This window comes from Sus scrofa, chromosome 12, assembly GCF_000003025.6.
Source record: "Sus scrofa isolate TJ Tabasco breed Duroc chromosome 12, Sscrofa11.1, whole genome shotgun sequence".
Taxonomy (NCBI): domain Eukaryota; kingdom Metazoa; phylum Chordata; class Mammalia; order Artiodactyla; family Suidae; genus Sus; species Sus scrofa.
Genome location: NC_010454.4, coordinates 14,756,248 through 14,770,751, shown reverse-complemented (window position 1 = coordinate 14,770,751; position 14,504 = coordinate 14,756,248). Strand labels below are relative to the sequence as shown.

Below are 14,504 nucleotides of genomic sequence, written 5' to 3'. Positions count from 1 at the left end.
AAAGGTTACTTGCAGGATCAATCCAGGGGCTGGGTTTAAACCTCAGATGCTAAATAAGCTGAGGACTGAAGAGGCTCTTCCTTCCCTGTTCTGTTCTCAGCTCTTAGGATAAGCCAGGAGGTGCTCAGTGCATCAGCTGCAATCACCACCTTCTTGGGGGAAGGCCCTTAGAACCAATCTTCCAGGCAAACCCACCAGACAAAGGTCACCCGGTTGTTTCAAAGCCCACCCCCCACCCCATCCCACCAGCTTCCTCACGGAAAGGTCGATTCCTCTCTCAACGGTCCCACCTAGGCTCACAGTGACCTGGCCTCTTGCTCACCAAGAGAACAGAAATCTTCGGCAACTCCTACAGGTTCATCTCTAGGCTTAACGAAGGCCTCCCAATATACAGCAGACATTCTGAATGAGCACTCAGCATTTAAACAGGGGTCAGAACACAATAAAACACTGGGAATGGGAGTTCCCATTGTGGCTCAGTGGGTTAAGGACCCAACATTTCTCTGTGAGGTTTTGGGTTCAAACCATGGCCTTGTTCGGTAGTTAAGGATCTGGCACTGCTGCCAGCTAGGTCACACATGCGGCTCGGATCTGGTGTTGCTGTGGCTTAGCTGTAGGCCGGGAGCTACAACTACGGTTTGCCCCTAGCCTGGGAACTTCCAAATGCTGAGGGTGCAGCCATAAAAAGAAAAAAAATAATAATAAGACTAGGAATGTGTGGCCCCAAATCAGGGAGAGTCTCACTTTTTAAACTGGGAAAACTTTCAGGGTGTATAGCTTGAGAGGATTCCAAAACGAGGCAGGGTCCACATGAAACAACCATAGAACTCATTCGCAGGAGCAATATAGCCCAAGTTCTAGTTCCAGCAATAAGCCCTTGTCCTTCATGTGTGATTTTGGACAAGTTACTTAACTTTTTTGAACCTCAGTTTCCTCATCTTTTTTTTTTTTTTTTTTTTTTTAAGGGCCACACCCTTGGCACATGGAGGCTCCCAGGCTAGGGGTCATATCAGAGCTACAGCTGCCGGCCTATGCCACAGCCACAGCAACGCAGGATCCACTACACCACAGCTCATGGCAATGCCGGATCCTCAACCCACTGAGCAAGACCAGGGATCAAACCTGTAACCTCACGGTTCCTGGTCGGATTGGTTTCTGCTGCGCCATGACGGGAACTCCTCCTCATCTTAAAATTGGACTGATGATAGTATCTACTACTGATAGGACAATGTGAGGTTTAAAAGTAGGAACAATGTGGAGTTCCCATCGTGGTGCAGTGGAAACAAATCCAACTAGGAACCATGAGGTTGTGGGTTCGATCCCTGGCCTTGCTCAGTGGGTTAAGGATCCCGCGTTGCTGTGAGCTGTGGTGTAGGTTATAGACATGGCTCAAATCTGGTGTTGCTGTGGCTCTGGTGTAGGCCGGTGGCTACAGCTCCAATTAAACCCCTAGCCTGGGAATCTCCACATGCCGAAGGTGCGGCCCTAAAAAGGCAAAAGACAAAAAAAAAAGAAAAAGGTAGGAACAATGCCTGGTGCACAGCAATGCTCCATAAATGATGGTTACTTATATTGTTATCACCTACCCATGTTTTCTCTTTACAAAGCACTACCACAAACATCCAACTGAGGCTTTGGGAATTATTTCCTTTCAATCATTTAATTTCTCAGAAACTAAGATTCATAAGCTCACATAATCTATGACACTGTATTGGAGAGAGTCAGGAGAGAAGACTAAGAAATAGAGGCCTCAGTTTGGAAAAGAAACCCATTCCACCCCCACCCCAAAGCCCAGAGTGGTGAAATGACATGCCCAAAACATACATAATAACAGGATAAAGCTCCAGGACTGGAAGCAGGTCTCTCAATGCCAACTCCAGTGCTCTCTCCACCTCACCCAGAAACCCATGGGTTTCTGTACTTTCATGACCTCCCAGCAACCCTTTGACTAATGGTGTTTCACAGACACTTCACACAATGCAATTAAGCATTACAAGAAGTTTGGCAAGAGGCAACACAGAATCTTGCATGGAAGCTTGAAATGCTTTAAAATTCACATGTAAAAGTATTGACATTAGCATCAGTTTCCAACCTTCTTATAATGATAGTTATTTTTAACCTGGGATTTAAAGTTGACAAAGAACTTAGTGAATGGGCAGGACAAAGGGAGCTGTCTGTCCATGGCTGGTTAGCTCCTGAAGTTAATGCTTCTCGTGGGGACAAGAGTCAGCCAAAGGACAGAGCTCCAGGCAAACTGGAAAATATTCCTCCAGTCCACAGATCATGGATTACTGCCTGGGCTCAGGAGTGGCAGATCTTAAGAGATGCTCCCCAGCTTTTCCCCAGAGCCACTTAACCAGTTAGCTGTATGTTCTGTCATTCAACAGCATCAGCTGTTACTGGGTGGCTCCTGCTGTGCCAGGCACTGAAGAGACTTCATGTAATCTTTACAACTACCTGTAAAGAATGTACTACCATAGTTCATCTGACCCAGGACCCCACTGACTGTAAGACACACCATTAATTTATGTATGAAAAAAGGAAGCCACTCCAACTACAACTGCAAAACCTCACAGATTATAAGATACCCTTCTTTTCAGAAATGTGAATGCCTTAGCATTGCTGAAATGTGAATACCATCCAATTTTACAGACAAAGAAACTGAGGTACACAGAGAGAGAAAATAATGTGCCTAAAGTCATAGTGCTGGTAAATGGAAGCATTGGGATACAGACCTGGTAAATCTGGTCACTTTTTCTTGGCGGTAAACTCAAATTTCTTTTTTTTTTTTTTTGTCTTTTTTGTTGTTGTTGCTATTTCTTGGGCCGCTCCCGCGGCATATGGAGGTTCCCAGGCTGGGGGTCGAATCGGAGCTGTAGCCACCGGCCTACGCCAGAGCCACAGCAACGCGGGATCCGAGCCGCGTCTGCAACCTACACCACAGCTCACGCAACGCCGGATCGTTAACCCACTGAGCAAGGGCAGGGACCGAACCCGCAACCTCATGGTTCCTAGTCGGATTCGTTAACCACTGCACCACGACGGGAACTCCTGTAAACTCAAATTTCTTGAGAGCCACTTGAGTACCCCAAAATGCATCTGGCAGAGAGGCAGAACACAGGGTGCTAACTCTTGCTCCACCATGAGCACATTAACTGCCGCAATTCTCGGAACATCTCTGAATCTGACCTTTCGTGTGTTCAAGAAGGCACCATGCTAAGACATAATAAACTGCCGTTCTTTTTCTGGGAAAAGCAATGTGCTACAATGGGAAAAGCTCAGTTGGAATCAGAAAAGTCCTAGATTGAAATTCTTGTTATATCACCAACTAGCTTATCACCCTGGGCAAGAAACCGAACTGCTGTGGGCCTCAGTTTCCTCCCCTCTAAACGGAGGCTACCAGGGTCTATCTCCTGGAGGACGGGAGAGGATGAACACAAATGAAGAAAGCAGCTCATGGCAGAGCTGGAATTCAACAGATGCTCTTTTCTATACTAGCCACCTTCTGCTTTGGGACAGAATCAAAGAACAACCATTCCCTGTGACCTCAGCAATTCCCAAGGGGCACACTCAGGAGAAAATAAGGATCAGACAGAAGCAAGCAAACCCTGAGGGACACTCGGGCAAAGAAAATAAAGTGGAAGCACCTGGAGGACAGGGACAGTGACAAACTGCCAAGCTTCTACATAAACAACCTGATGGGAAAGGGGGAAAAAAGAAAGAATTGAAGACATTGGTCGACGATGTGAAGATGAAGCCGTACCACTCCTGAAACAGAAAACCAGTCTTTGAAGATTCAGTGTGATACCAAAAGTGATCTACAGCGGGGAGAATTTCCCCATTGTTCTGTTTTTTTTTTCTTTTGCACCCGCAGCATATGGAAGTTCCCAGGCTAGGGATCAAATCAGAGCTACAACTGCCAGCCTACACCACAGCCACAGCAACACCGGATCCTTAACCCACTGAGCAAGGCCAGGGATCAAATTCGCACCCTCATGGATACTAGTCAGCTTTGCTTCAGGAACGTCTCTGTTTTGTTCTTAAGTTAAGGAATGTTCTGTGCATTCTGCAAGAACTTCAGAAAATCCTCAGAAGACAAGAGCTTTGACTTGGAGAGAAGGCGAATCATATTGATATAGAAACAAACTCTTGACCCATTTTCTTCCTCCATCCTACCCATCATGCCTCACAGCCACCTCGCAACAAAAATTTTGCATGAATATTTTCTGACTACATGCCATTTCGCTTTGACCAGAACTCCAAAACATCCTACATATTTATTCTACCTGAAAGCCTAATACCCTGCTTTGTTTCCAGAAGCACTCTGAAAATATCATCTCTAATATACAAACGACACACCTGGAGAACACGATGTCTCCCATCCTCTCACAGGATGACGTCTACTTGCTCCTCAAGCCTCCAACAAAGCCCAGCAAGACCCAGCACCCTGAGCCCCACCAAACCCCTGCACTTTCTCTTCCCTGCTCCTCTATCCCAGCCCTCGGGTTACTTGGCAGTTGTCTCAATTGCCACCATCATCTGATCTGAATCAGCTTGTTAATCTCCTTCCTCTCAGGCACAGCACCTTTCCCAGAGATAAATGTGCAGGCAAGCCACCCTCTACACCCCTCTCATCCCCACCCCCTTTCACGCCTTTCCTGACACTCCCAGAGGCCCATGTGAAAAAGAGAAACCATATGGCAAAAAATCCCACTCTACCCCCATGGCCTCAGGAGCCTGATGTTTTCCATAAGTTTAGACCATCAACTTTTAGAAAAATTTGAAAGATGCCTGAAATAATTTAAGAATTGGCTAAGAAGTGATATGAAATGGCAGTTCTGCTCTTCCAATACCTCCTATGAGAAAAGCTTCACTGTGTCACTGAGCTCAAAACTCTCAACCCTAGACTCTGCAAACACTCCCTATCCTAGAATTCAAGGATCATCTGCCCCTCTGTTGTTCCTTTTTGGTTTCCACATAAAAGTCACTCGTTTCCCTTCCAGCTTACATCAGGCTCCTGAAAGGACTCCTTTAAATCCTTTGATGAAAATCACCAAACCGTGCGGAAAGGCTGGTTCTTTTCAGTTCTTGGGCAGAGAAGCCATGGTGTCAAGACCTAGAACTTCAAACATGAATATGGCACCTCCCCCTACCTTCAGGGAGCCCACGCTTTTCCTCTAACTCTGAAAAAGTATGCCCTCCTTGGGCAGCGTCTATTAAAACCTAGTGACAAAGTACTTCATAGCCTTGGAGGAAGAGCGAGGGTGGAAACAGACTCTGCCCTTATACTGGATGCCGTGTAACCATAACAACCGATGGTTTAAGTAACCATCAACCCACCGATGGGCTAAGTTTTCCAAAAACCATTTTTGAAAGGGGAAAACTCCCCTGCACCGACTCCCGCGTCAGCCATGCATTCTAGGCAGCGTGCGTGGTGCAAGTGAAGCCGGCGGTCCAGTCCATCTCCGGCCCCACGGTTGCATTCGTGAGCTCGCCAGCAGCACAGCCTACGCCGTCACACCCGCGCTCCCGGGCAGGGCACCTGGCGTTAGGCCTCAGCCCAATGTCACTTGTTAACCTTCCAAACCCTCGGCTTTCGGGACGCCGCCGCCTCAGGTCTAAGGCACGCAAACCACCCACCGCCACCCGCGATTTCCAGGAGTTAGAGGAAAAACAACCCGAGGCGCAGCCAGCCTCTGAAGGATCCGCGTAAAAGTAACTATGGTTCTCGACTTTCAGGCATTTCGCGACGATGGCGCGGGGGGCGGCAGGAACGCGGGGCCCCATTCATAAAATTACAAGCCGTTTTCCCTTAGTTTGCATGTGGGCAGTCCTCCCCGGCCGGGGCCGAGTCCGGAGCCAGCGGACGGCATGCTACAGCGACCCGCCAGCTCACACCTCCAGCGGGGTCAAGCCCAGACCGCCCCACACCGCCCCAAAGGGAAGAAGGGTGCGCCCGAGGGCGTCGCGAGTGGGCGTCCCCGTCAACACCCAAACCGTGACAGTGGGTTCCTGAGGAGCCGGACCCCCGCGCCCCGCCGCACTAACGGCCGCCAGCCCCGGGCCGCACGCTGGACCCAGTGAAGCCGGAGCCACCCAACCCAGGCCTTCTCAGCGGGCGGTCCCTCCACCGCCCCGCCTGGCCCCGAGCACGCTCACCCTGGATCCACTGGCTGCCTCATTGTAGTGCGCCGGCGCCCGTACTCCACGGCCGCCTCGGCTCCGGCTTCGGCTCGGGCTCCCGCAGCCGTCCGGCCGCCCGCCCGCCCCGGGGCACCGGCCGCCCCGCCCCGCCGGCGGATCCGCCCCGCGCCCGCGGCCGTCGCCTCCAACCAGAGGGCGGCGGGGGCGGAGCAGGCCGCGCGCCAGGCCCGGCCAATCCAGCCCCTACCCGCGCGCCGAGGAGCAGCCGCGGAAATGGGCGGGCGATTGGTCAGGCCTGTTAAAGGGGCCGCCGTCCACGAGGCCCGGGAGAGGGACTGCGGCGGCGTTACCTGGAAGAGCCTGGAGTGGAGGGGTAAGAGCTTCTCTTCTCTCCCAGGCCAGCAGCCCGGCTCTTATCAGCACTTTGTACTTATTAATTTCCTCCTCCTGCAACCTAGCAACAAGTAGAGATAGAACCTGCCTCTGTCAGAAGAAGAAACTGAGGCTCGGAGAAGCAAGGGTCTCCCGCTTGGCAAATGGACTCTAATTTGAGGTTTAGAGTGCTGTCAGACACATCTGTTCCCGTGCAATCCCAGATATTCGCCTCACCCTGCAGGATTTCTAACAGACATTCCCTGTGTCTGGAATGGAACTGGGGAAAGTATACATTTCTCAACATCCCTCCCCCGCGGTGATTCTGATGTAGGTGGTACAATAGCCACACTCAGATATATATTTCACAGTCCATCACTGTAATGAAATTCTGCTTCAACTGCCACAAATAAAGATAACCTCTTTTTTTTTGTTGTTTTCATTCTGAAGATCAATAATATATGTTTAGGAAACTTGCTGGGCTGGAGGCTGCCTACTGAGAAACTCAGAACATTCCGTGAATGGGTCATACTAAGACCTGAACTTGAAGGGCACGGGGCGGGAATGAAGCAACTAGCCGGTCTTGTTCTCTGACTCATGAGACAATGCTTAAATGCTTTAAGGGCAAACACACCCTTCCTCGTTGCCATCACCAGGCCCAGTTATAACCCTTGCCCTTCTGGAACTTGACTCCCACACCATCAAGCCCTGCTCACCCTCCCAGACACATTCCTCTCCCCATCCCCATGTCCCAGACATACATCTGACCCAGAAGTCATGATCTGAACTTGAAAGTCAGCTCTTCCACCAGAACCCGCAAATTGAACAACAACCCCCCTTTTTTTTGCTCTGATATCTGATGAATGCTGTGTTCACCAGCAACAGCTCCACACACACACATGAGTTAGCCTCATCGGGATGAAGTCTCTGGGTTGCAGACATCACTGCCTGGGATCACCATTTGCTTCCCCTTGGCCTTCCCAAAGAAAAAGGAATCCTTGTTTGAAATGGAGAGGGCTCCAGTTGTGGAAATCTGGAAATGTGCAACATAGACAGTTAATTAATAGAGAAACAGGAGTTCCTGACGTGGCTCAGTGGCTAACGAATCCAACTAGGAATCATGAGGTTTCAGGTTCCATCCCTGGTGTCGCTCAGTGGGTTAAGGATCCGGCGTTGCCATGCGCTGTGGTGTAGGTCGCAGATGCGGCTTGGATCCTGTGTTGCTGTGGCTCTGGAGAAAGCTGGCAGCTACAGCTCCGATTAGACCCCTAGCTCAGGAACCTCCATATTCCGCAGGTGCAGCCCTAGAAAAGATCCAGAAAAAAAAAAAAAAAAAAAAAGAAAGAAAGAAAGAAACAGCCCAAAGCTTTTCTTGGCCACATCTTAAAACTTCCACCTGGAGTGGGGGTGGGGCGTGGAGGTGGAAGCCTGGGGCTGCACCCTGCAAGGGTCCTGGAAAACTGGCTGTGTGCATCTCAGAGTGGGCCCCCACCCCCACCCCCAACCCTCCTTGCCTGGGCCTTGCCTGGGCCAAGCCCTACATAAATATTAGCTTCATTAACACAGTGTCAGCCTGACCTCAGATTGGAGGGCAATAAGATCCAGTATGATTCCTTACAAGAAGCCCTTCTTTTTGAAAAGTGAGGAATTTGGATGCTTTGAATATATTATAACACTAACACTTCCCACCTTTAAGAGGTTACTCTGCGCCAGACACTATGTCAAGATCTTGGCACATAGTAATTCATCGAAACCTTACAAGAACCCTGTGTGGGGGGTATAGTTGTTACTTTCTCCATTTTACAGCTGCAGAAGCTGAAGCTCACAGAGGATTGGTAATGTGTCCAAGAGCACAAGACTGGCGCCAGAAAGAGCCAGCATTCATGATGCTGATGGCCAGACCCCTCCTGACTGCCTGCTCCGGTGCCTGCCCAATCGCCCCTCCTTGCTGCCAGAAACAGGATGGATAACTTCCAAAGGCAAAAGAAGCCAATTGCACTGATCCTCACCAAAAGACCGTGTGGTAGAGCAGGACGGCCTTGGAGTTCCATTGCTCTCATTGACCATCTGTTTGACCTTGAATAAGACAGATCATTAAATCCCCTTGAGCCTCTGATTGCTCATCTATAAAATGGGATAATAACAAGTTCTGCCTTCTGGGGCTGGCATGAAAACCAAATCAAATAAAGAGTATGTCTGAATATATGAGTCCTTTGAACTTCCCAATGAAAAGAGTCATTTTAGAGCTTGGCATCTGTGACTCATTATAGTGACCAATGACAAAGACCAGGGATTGTAATGCTAAATTCATATATCAAGCAAGACTCCTTACTTTGGCCCCCAAATAGCTCATCGATAGGTAGAATATGTACAAAATGAACTAAATCTTTCTACCTACAGAAGAGACCGATGTCATAGAAATTCAAACCCAAGTTATTACTCTGGTATCTGCCTCCCTTCCCCCCAACCATAGGCTCGCTCACAACCCAAGCTTCAGCTTAAACTTACATAGGTTCCAATATTCTTGAATTATGATATTTGAAGATAATCCTTCTTTTCTCATGAAACTTAAACCCCAAAAGTGCTTTAAGATTTTTACTTCAATTTTTTGACACCACATTGCATTCTTAGAGGGAGAAATGGCTGTGAAGTACACAAAACCAAAGTTAATCCACCTGTACGTCTTTTGAAAAGGTGACCCTTTGTGCCATAAGCTGCACCATTAATGAGCTATCACTAATCACTAAGGGCTCAGCAAGTATCAGACTGTCTGCTCTGGTGCCTGCCAAATTGCCCTTCCATATGCCACAGGTGTGACCCTAAAAGCAAAAAAAAAAAAAAAAGTGCAAAAATAGTGGACTTTTTTTTGTTTATGGTCAAACCTGCAGCATATGAAGTTCCTAGGCTAAGAGTTGAATCAGAGCTGCAGCTGCCAGCCTACACAACAGCAACTGGCAAGATGGGATCCTTAACCCACTGAGTGAGGCTAGGAGTCAAACCCACATCCTCGTGGATACTAGTTGGATTCTTAACCCACTGAGCCACAACGTGAACTCTGGAAAGACAGAAGACTTTCAGCACTAGATCTCGCAAAGAAAGACTGGCAATTTTTTATTTTTTATTTTTTATTTTTTTTGGCCTTGCCAAGGCATGCCGAAATTCCTGGGCCAGGGATTAAACCCTTGCCACAGCACTGACCTGAGCCATAGCAGTAACAACAGCAGATCCTTAACCCGCTGAACCATTAGGGAACTCCAAGACTGACAAATTGATAGCCATTATAGGCTTCCACAAAGTTAAGGCCAGGAGCTGTGGGACACAGAATAGCCATTTATAATTCCTAGGGAACCCCAATAATGTTGTAGGGGTGACCACATGAAGGCTATTAAGGAGAGAAACCAGAAGTGATTAAAAAAAAAAAACAAGAGTGTTGTCACCAAAGGAAAAGAAATTGGAAGACTTCCCGTCGTGACTCAGTGGTTAATGAATCTGACTAGGAACCATAGGTCGAGGGTTCAATCCCTGGCCTTGCTCAGTGGGTTAAGGATCCGGTATTGCCAGGAGCTGTGGTGTAGGTCACAGACACGGCTTGGATCTGGCATTGCTGTGGCTGTGGTGTCGGCCGGCAGCTGTAGCTCCAATTGGACCCCTAGCCTGGGAACCTCCATATGCTGCAGGTGCAGCCCTAGAAAAAGAAAAAAAGGCCAAAAAAAAAAAAAAAAAAGAAAGAAGAAAGAAATTGGAGAAGGAGGGAGAACCTATGCCTCAGAAGGGTCAAGTTGGAAGAGATTGAACAGTACGGCTAGAGATATGGAAATTAGAAGGTTACTGAGGCCACTGACAAGAGCAGTATGGGTGGGGCTGGAGATGCAGAGGCTCCCTAGAGCCGGCTGAGGAAGCTAAGAAAAGAGAAGAAAGAGGCTGGGCAGAAGAGGTCCGATGGACCAGGGTCCCAGGAAGCCCAAGGGGACAGGGGAGCTGCCCTTGGGTGTAGCTAAGAATGGATGTGGGTGCAGACTCATTCATAGGTGGAGGGCTGGAAGTTGAGGAAATTCCTGCTTGCTGGCTTCTATTATTTTAGCTCTAAACTGAGAAGCCAAGTCATCTCTTGAGAGTGGGTGGGAGGTGGTACCAGGGGCTTTGAGGGAAACAGTGAAGAACTGGAAAAGCCAGTGAGAGGAAGGAAAGAGGAGCTGCCAGATGGCGAGGGAGAATTCCAGGCAGCCCCGAGGCATTCCCAAGACCAGAGTTGGAGGGATGGTTTGTGGGGCTTGGCAGCTGGGCCCAGGTGTGGAGAATAGAGTCAGAAATTTATGGGGTAGCGAGTTCTTGTGGTGGCTCATCAGTAATGAACCTGGCTGGTATCCATGAGAATTTGGGTTCCATCCCCAGCCTCGCCACTGGGTTAAGGATCTGGTGTTGCTGTGAGTTGTGGTGTAGGTCAAAGATGCAGCTCAGATCTGGCATTGCCATAGCAGCTGAAGCTCTGATTCGACTCCTAGTCTGGGAACTTTCCTATACCACAGGTGAGGACCTAAAAAGACGGGGGGAAAAAAAAAATTAATAGGGCCAGGGAGTTCCCATTGCAGCTCAATGGGTTCAGGATTCGACCTAGAAGTTACATGTTCGATCCCTGGCCTCACTCAGTGGGTTAAGGATCCGGTGTTGCCATGGCTCCATGGCACATGCATCTCCAGTTCGACCCCTGGCTCGGGAACTTCCATGTACCAAAGTGTGGCCGTAAAAAGAAAAAAAGAATCTACAGGGTCAGGAAGAGGAGAAATACAAAACAGGCGGGGTGTTGACAACAGGGGGGTTGAAGGATGGATCATGGGTTCTATGTTGGGTGGAGAGAGAAGGAAATCCAAGGTGGGGATGGAGAGATGGGAAAAGCAGACTCTGTCAATATGGAGTGGGACAGGTTAGGTGAGATTCTCATAGAACAATCCCGAGTGATGACATGGTCAGGTTCGGCCATAGAATTGGAGTTTCTAAAGACACTCAACTCCTGGATTTTCCCTCCCCTGCTTCCTAGTGGAGAGTGACCTAGGCTGTGTGGCCTCTGGCACTTTCTGTTCCCTCTGCACCACTGCTAGGGCGACTCTCAGAGAGGACGGGGACTGGAGAGCATCCTTCTTTCTTGTCTGAGTTTCCTTCTAAAATAAAAACCTATTAATAACCAGAAGGGCTCCCACCGTCATCGTTGAGACATGAGCATTTGTGGGAGGACGCACTGGAAGGAAGTCTTCCAGAGCTTTAGAGGAGCCCCACTCAGTGGGCGGATGCCAACGTGGAGCAGCAAACAGCCAGCTGATGTCGATTATTTACTTTTCTCGTTAGCATGTGAGACTTGAGGCTACTAAATATAAATGTCTCAAAGCTCTGTCATTCCAAAGGCCACTGGGGGAATGGTGGCTTCTAATTGACATGGAGCAGAGCCAGAGCGGATTTCTGGGGAGAAAGGAGGGTATTTCCCTCCCTTTCCTTGCTGACTCTCTGCCTTGCCACTCAGGGCCCCTCCCAAGGCTCCAAGCAGAGAATAAATCCATCATCTGGTGGTCACTCCCTCGCTTTCCCGGTAACCTTGAATCCCCTGCCATCCTTGCTGCTGTCCGACCCCCAGGCCCTTTACTTCACTCCAGCACAGGAAGGTCGATATCTCACTTGCCCAGAATCCCCCTGGAGCACAATTCTGATTCAGGGCTGGAGGATCAGCAGTGCAGCCAACAGGGGCTGGCCCCAGCCCTGCATCTCTGGTCCCCACTGAACACATCACCCCTTAAGTAGCAGAAGCAGGAGGGTTCACCTGGGTTTTTCATTCACCTAAACATAGGGAAAGTTGGTTGGTTGGTTTCGTGTTTTTTTGTTTTTGTTTTTTGTCTTTTCTAGGGCTGCTCCCTCGGCATATGGAGGTTCCCAGGCTAGGGGCCGAATCAGAGCTGTAGCCACCGGCCTACACCAGAGCCACAGCAACGCGGGATCTGAGCCACATCTGCAACCTACACCACAGCTCATGGCAACACCAGATCCTTAACCCACTGAGCAAGGCCAGGGATCAAACCTGCAACCTCATGGTTCCTAGTCGGATTTGTTAACCACTGCACCACAGTGGGAACTCTGGTTTTGTTTTGTTTTAGGGCTGCACCTGCGGCTTATGGAAGTGCCCAGGCTGGGGGTCGAATCAGAGCTACAGCTGCCAGCCTATGCCATAGCCACAGCCACGTCAGATCCAAGCCGTGCCTGGGACTTACACCACAGCTCATAGCAACACCATATCCTTAACCCACTGAGCAATCCAGAGATTGAACCCCAATCCTCGTGGATCCTAGTCGGGTTAGTTAACCACTGAGCCACGAAGGGAACTCAGGAAACAGCTCTTCTTTCCAGGAAGGTTCTTCCTCCCACACCTCAGCTGGGGGGCACAGCTTTGTTTGCACAGGTGAAGGAAGTGACAGCCACTGCCTTTCTGGAAAGCCAGGCAGTTGAAGCTGAACGCATGCTACACAGCAGGGGAGGAACCAAAATCTGCAGGTGGAGGGCTGCTCCCCTGCCCACCAGCTCCTGCCTCCCAGTACCCCTCTCTCCTGCTGTGCCTCTGTGACCCCCCACTGCAGGAAATGGTTTGGGTTTTTCCATTATGAAAGTGATAGAAGCTCGCTTTAGAATATGAAGAAAAAAGAAACCTGGACGAAGGAAGAAAAAAACTTATTTTCTGACACCTGTGAGCAATTGTCAACATCTTGTATTTCCCTCTCTTGCAAAGTATAGTTTTACATAGCTGTTACTTTACACTATATGCAATTGTATATTTGCTATTTAAAAGTTAACATTGGAACATAATGAGCAGCCTTAAAGGCTAAGAGAAAGAAGAGCTGGGAGCTCCCATCATGGCTCAGCGGTAATGAGCCTGACTAGCATCCATGAGGATGCGGGTTTGATCCCTAGCCTCGCTCAGCGGGTTAAGGATCTGGCATTGCTGGGAGCTGTGGTATAGGTCTCAGATGCAGCTCAGATCCTGTGTTTCTGTGGCTGTGGCACAAAGCAGCAGCTGTAGCTCTGATTTGACCCCTAGCTGGGGAACTTCCACGTGCTGTGGGTTTGGCCCTAAAAAGGCCAAAAATTAAAAAAAAAAAAAGAGAGAGAGAGAGAGAAGGGCTTGGCTTGGGGTCAGAAGAGTCTGCGCATTTATCTCAGCTCTGCCACTTATTCACTATATGACTCTGGATCTATTACTGGTCTTTTCTGAGGTTTTCTCAGGTCGGTCACCTGTATAACGAAGATGATAGACGTATCCATTCTTGACCCCTCGTTTTCTCTGAGGTCCTAGACCACCTGGTCTGTGGTCTAGATTTTAAGTTCTAGGAGCCCAAAGCCCTTCTGACTAAATCCCTAGAGCCTGACTTTGGGGGATAAAAACGGCCACAAAGTCTTGGTCCTTCCCCCCATCCAGAGGTAGAGTTTATTTTTCCACCTCTTGGAATCTTGGGCCGGCCTTCCACAGTCCCAGCCTCCAAAATGGTCCCAGCAAACCTGACTTCCTGTGCTTTCCTTGTCTCCTCCCACTGGGAACCAGGGCTGGTCTGTATGACAAAAAGAGTACGGCAGAGGTGATGAAGTCTGAGGTGACATCTGAGGCTGGCTCCTAAAGAGGGCAGCCTGGGTCTCTGGGACCACTTGCTCTCGGGGATGCCAGCCATCATGGCATGGGGACACTTAAGCGGCCTGTGGAGGGGCCTGAATGCAGAGGAACTGAGTCCCCCTGCCAACTACAGCACCAGTTTACCGACTACGAGTGAGCAAGCTCGGAAATGGACCCTCTGGTCCCCAATCAAGCCTTCAGATGAGTGCAGCTCTGGATGACATTTTGACTGCAATTTCATGAGATGACCCAAGCCAGAACCTCCCAGTTCTGCTCCATGATTCCTGACTAATCCAGAAGCTGTGAAGATGAATATTGATTGTCATTTTAAACCACTAAGTTTGGGGAT

At 49.3% G+C, this 14,504-nt stretch overlaps 1 protein-coding gene across 1 annotated transcript in view; it reads right to left on the bottom strand.

Moving 5' to 3' along the window:
* The window catches only part of TEX2 (testis expressed 2), a 102,326-nt gene extending 96,028 nt beyond the window's left edge, over positions 1-6,298 (bottom strand). The window contains 1 exon segment of the mRNA XM_021066767.1: positions 6,160-6,298. The gene's annotated coding sequence lies outside the window, so the exon portion shown is untranslated.